This window comes from Mastomys coucha, unplaced genomic scaffold (genome assembly GCF_008632895.1).
Source record: "Mastomys coucha isolate ucsf_1 unplaced genomic scaffold, UCSF_Mcou_1 pScaffold5, whole genome shotgun sequence".
NCBI lineage: Eukaryota > Metazoa > Chordata > Mammalia > Rodentia > Muridae > Mastomys > Mastomys coucha.
This window is the reverse complement of record NW_022196911.1, coordinates 48503941-48509518: the sequence shown is the minus strand read 5'-3', so window position 1 is coordinate 48509518 and position 5578 is coordinate 48503941. Positions and strand designations below refer to the sequence as shown.

Genomic DNA, 5578 nt, shown 5'->3' with positions numbered 1-5578 from the left:
GTAAAATGGCTGCCAAGACTCAATGTGAGTCTAATTAATCCTGGAGACCCATAGGAGAGAAAGAACCAATCCAACATTATCATTGGCATTGAGTCATGGGAGTCTGCTCTCTCTCTCTCTCTCTCTCTCTCTCTCTCTCTCTCTCTCTCTCTCTCTCTCTTTCTCTGTCTGTCTGTCTCCTACACACACAAATAAATAAGAAAAAAATAAATCATGAAAATTTATATTAACAAGTTCCTGTGTCAACAAAAAAATTTTCTTATTACAAGATAAAAATTGCCTAAAATGACTGGAGAGATGTGCTTGCCATGATAGATATGGTTGTACACACTTGAAAGTACCACCACTTAAAATCCCAGCACTTGGGGAGCAGGGGCAGGAGGATCTCTATGAATTTGAAGTCAGCCTGGTCCACATAGCAAGTTCCAGCCAAGGACTGTCTCAAAAATCAAATAAGCAAATGAACAAAAAGAGAACTTGCTGCTATTGCATAGGACTCAAATTTGGCTCTCCACCACCCACATCTATCAATCCCCATCTGACAAATATCTGTAAACTGAGTTCCAGGGGATCCCATGCCTTCTTCTGTCCTCCATGGGCCCCTGACATACATGTGTACACACGCATACATGAAGGCAAAACACACCCATATACATAAAAAAATTAAAATAAAAATAAATCTTAAAAACAACACAAAACAGCTTAAGAGACAAAAAGGTGACTCACTGGGCAGGGCTGTCCACTGTGCAGGCCTGACAACTTGAGTTTGATCTCCAGGATGCATATAAAAAGCCAGGTTCAGGGCTGGACAGATGATGGCTCAGCAGTTAAGAGCACTGACTGCTCTTACCATGGACTTAGCTTTGGTTCCCAGCACCCACGTGGCTCATAAACAACCATAACTCCAGTTTCAGATAATCCAACACCCCCTCTGGATGCTATTGTAGGTGCTTGGTCACATATACATAAAATAGACTAAGTGCTTTTTAAAAGTCAGATGCTGTAGTGCACATCAGTAATCTCAGCCTACCTACAGTGAGATGGGAGGCAGAAACAAGAGAGTCAGCGGGGGCTTGAGGACCATCTACCCTTACATACACTACATAGCAGCAAATGGTTTGAATATGCTTGGCTCAGGGAGTGGCACTATTAGAAGAGTAGGTGTGACCCTGCTGGAGTAGGTGTGACCCTGCTGGAGTAGGTGTGGCCCTGCTGGAGTAGGTGTGGCCCTGTTAGAGTAGGTGTGGCCCTGTTGGAGGAGGTGTGGCCCTGTTAGAGTAGGTGTGGCCCTGCTGGAGTAGATGTGGCCCTGCTGGAGTAGGTGTGGCCCTGTTAGAGTAGGTGTGGCCCTATTGGAGTAGGTGTGGCCCTCTTAGAGTAGGTGTGGCCCTGCTAGAATAGGTGTGGCCCTGCTGGGGTAGGTGTGTCACTGTGGGTGTGGGCTTTAAGACCTTCATCCTATCTGCCTGGAAGGTAGTATTCAGCTAGCAGACTTCATGTGAAGATGTAGAACTCTCAGCTCCTTCTGTACCATGCCTGCCTGGATGCTGCCATGTTCCTGCCTTGGTGATAATGGACTGAACCTCTGAACCTATAAGCCAGCCACAATTAAAGGTTGTCTTTGGGCTAGAGAGATGGCTCAGTGGTTAAGAGCACTGACTGCTCTTCCCAGAGGTCCTGAGTTCAAATCCCAGCAACCACATGGTGGCTCACAACCATCTGTAATGAGATCTGACACCCTCTTCTGAAAAAAGCTACAGTGTACTTACATATATATAATAGAAGAAGTAAATCTTTAAATGTTGTCCTTATAAGAGTTGCCTTGGTCATGGTGTCTGTTCACAATGCTAAAACCCTAGCTAAGACATTCACCCAGGTGGAAGGTGGCAATGAACTCCTAAAAATTCCCCTCTGATGTCCATAACACATGGTGACACCCATGCTCATACTAACACACACACATTAAATAAAGTCATTAATGAAAACACCAGTTTATAATGAGCCATTAAATGTGTGCATGTATCTGTTTTCTTATTGCCCCTAACTTATCTATGGGATGCTATTACATGGGGTTTCTGTCCATGCACAATTCCCATATTGTGCCCTTTGTAGAACTTGCTTGTGCCACCAGGGCCTTGAAGCCTCAGCACAAGCAACACAGAATTTTCATATTTGTCGTCAGAGCAGGGATTGCAGTAGAGTCTGCTAGAAAAATAGACTGGGATCCTGGAGATGGAGGAAGGTGCGTGTTACCTGAATAAGAGGGCTCAGGGTTCAGAACTAGGGATCCTGAGGGTGGGAACACAGGCCTGGATGATGAAGCTGGCATTGGAAGCTGGGGTGAGAGTGAGGGTGGACCCAGGCAAGCAACCTGACCTGGGACTTCAGTCAAGGTTTGTTGGGAAAGTTGATGAAGACTTTTCAGTGGACAAAACCACACCAAGGCAACACATGTAAGTCCAGGCTAGGGGACAGGAGAAGTCCAGGAGAAAAGACAAGCTCAAAGCTAATCGGGAATGAAAGTGTCCTCTCAAGGGCCACCTCCCATCTGTCTTCCTGTGAGGATCTGTGCAGGCCTCTCCTTGCCTCCAGCCTTCCCTCAGTACCTGGAGGGCTGTATCGGCACTCCCTGACTCTCCTAGAGTCAGAGGTTCAGGGTTCAATGTTCAGATCTTAAATCCTAGCATTTCAGACTCGGTCTGATGGGTCAGCTTTCAGATAAACTCCTCAGTTCTCTTTCCTAGTCTCCAAAGCTATGGGTGACATTGCGCCCCTTTGCGACATCTGTTTTACAGCATAGTGGCTGGTTATACAGTTTCTGCTGGCCTTGGGCAAACTCTGTGAGACCCAGCTTCCAGGGGGTGTAGAAAAAGCAGAGGGTGCATATGGTCACTACCATGGGCATAGCACATACCCAGTGCATCAAATTCTAAGAGAAGGCAAAAGCTAAGCCCTGGGGACCACAAGGGGCAGCAGAACCACACAGAGAGGTGAGGACAGGGGCGCTTGAGACACTAGAAGAGCGGGTGCCCTCTGATCAGCGCATTTCTAGGCCTTTACTGTGGGGTTCATGGTCCGGGAAGATCGGGCATTGGGAAGGACCCGAATTCTCCAGCCATCGAAGCTCAAGAAACAGAGGATCGTGAGGCGGGCGCCACCGTGTACATTGCGTCCCTGCAACAACTGGGCCACCTGGACAGCTCTGTCCTCTGCCAGGCCTGGCCGGATAACAAGCGCGCAGCCGGTCTGGACTCCAGGTCCAGACAGAATGACGGTCCGTCAGGCTGCTTCGCCGCCCCGACCCTCCAGTCCGTGTCTCCCTCCTGGGAAGCGGATGTGTGGACCACGCGCTGTGTGCCCCCCTCACCGGGTCCCGCTGCGTACCTGTGGCTCTAGCCTGAGACGCGCTCCCGGGCGCCGGCGATCCCTCAGTGACATCCGAGCCCAGGGCTCCAGCTCCCGACGCCACCTCCAGTCTCCGGCTGCCGCAGGGGAGGCGCCACCTCCGGCCGAGGAGGGGCTGGAGTCTCGAGTGGCGGCGGAGCTCCGAGAGCCGCGCCCCTTCCTCTTGTGATCCTGTACCGGGCTCCAGTCCCGGACGCTGGACCTCTAATCACTGCAGACAACTCGAGCCAGAGGGCGATCGAAATATTCCAAGCACTGCCGGATCCGCAGGCAAGAATTTAGAACCAACAGGCTCCTCGGTGCGGAGGTCATACCCGCCCGGAGGCGACAAAGGCTCACCTTCCTTTTTTTTAATTAATTATTTATTTTTTAATTTTTAAACCTTTAAAAGATTACATTTATTTATTTACTTAATTATTTAGTAAGTAAGTAATGGGGGAAGCTCCCTTGTGGAGGAGTCGGTTCTTTTCTTTCACGCTGTGGAGTACTGGGATCCAACTCAGGAAATCTGGTTTGGTGACATGAACCTTTATCTTCTGGACCATCTCTCCTGGCCGGTTCTCTTAAACTCCACGGAGAAAACAGATGTGCCTGGAGTTCCTGCCTCATGCTCTCCCTCTGAGTGCGATTCAGATTGCTAGCTACTTGATCAACTCGCTCTTCACACCCACATTTCCAAAACCATGCCACCTACTGGGTCGACTGGACTCCTTCCACCAGCTAAGCTCTCTGCTCTAGTCTCCTGTCTTTGTCTCCTCGTTTTCCACAGCTCCCTCCACCAGACCCAGACCAAGTGGAGCCCTGAACATGAACATATGTGCTCGCATCTGCTACTGGGAGGTTGGTCTTCGCCTTTTGGGACAACCCCACCTGCAAAGAATGCTCTGCCCGTGCTAGAGTAGTTGGCTAGAGATGGCCCAGTACTTTAGATCACATGTCAGAGAAACATAGTCTCAGAGGGGAAAAGTGTTTTGTCTTCACTGCCCCTATGCCGTCTATTGCCCAACTTCCCAAAGTCTGTAAGTACGCACTCATAGGAACTGAGAGACACAACTCCATCCGGGAGTCTAGGCTGCAGGTCCTGAGCCTAGAGAGCCTGGGGTCTCTATGTTCCTGGGTCTTCTAAGGATACAGGACACAGCCAAGGAGCCTGACTCCTAAGACACTCCCACCCCATTCCACATTTCTTCTGTGAAGAGGAAAAGCCGACCCCAGACCTAGCTGCTGGCCTGTCAATGCTAGTTCGATGTTGGTGATGCCAGGACTGACCTGACATTCACAGGAGGCCTCACGAACCACTGCACAAGGCACACGGGGATCATTCTGAACTGGTGAGCCAGGTCTGTCATCAGCTCAGACACAGGCAAAACATGAACACAGTCTACACTTTGAGAATGAGCAAATGATTCTGTCAGGGATATTGAATGACTGTTCTCAAGCTACTGTTTTTGCAACTAGTCTCTCTCTCTCTCTCTCTCTCTCTCTCTCTCTCTCTCTCTCTCTCTCTCTCTCTCTCTCTCTCTGTCTCTCTGTCTCTCTCCCTCTCCCTCTCAGCTCACTACCATCTGTAAGGCCAGCCTGGGCTATGTAAGTAGACTCTGTCTCATAAAAATGAGAATCTAGATGTCTCCCCTCTTCTGTGGCTCTGTGCTTTCTGAGACTCGGGAGAGTTCTTCTGCAGAGTCCCCTGTATGGACAGACTTACACAGGGTTGGAGTCACAGAGCTTGCTGACCATGAGGGTGATGGGTGGGTGATGGAGCAAGGGGTCAGTTGCCACTCAAACATGAGGAACTGAGCTTGGGTCTGCAACAGCTAAGTAAGAAGCTAGGTGCCACAGATCACGTTTGTTACCCAGTGCAGGGGACATTTGGGGTATGTGTATGTGACAAGGGGTATATGTAGGTGAACTTCTAGAGTCGACTTGCCAGCTAGTCTAGCCAAATTGATGACTTCTGTGTGAGACCTTGTCTCAAAAAATAAGTTATTGAAATCATAGAAAAATATTCCCAACAGTGATCTCTTGCCTTTACACACACATACACATACACACACACACACACACACACATACACACACACACACACACACACACGCACACATAGAGGTGCACATGCATACACCACACACTGAGAGAGTGAGGAGCAGGTGGCACTTGTCATCTGAGCTGAAAA

At 49.3% G+C, this 5578-nt stretch overlaps 1 protein-coding gene across 2 annotated transcripts in view; it reads right to left on the bottom strand.

Annotated features, from left to right (window-relative positions):
- Shroom1 (shroom family member 1) overlaps nt 1-3509 on the bottom strand; it is an 11016-nt gene extending 7507 nt beyond the window's left edge. For both annotated transcript variants that reach the window (XM_031352333.1, XM_031352334.1), the window contains exon 1: nt 3385-3509. The gene's annotated coding sequence lies outside the window, so the exon portion shown is untranslated. The remainder of the gene's footprint in view (nt 1-3384) is intronic.
- Nucleotides 3510-5578: the final 2069 nt, after the last annotated feature.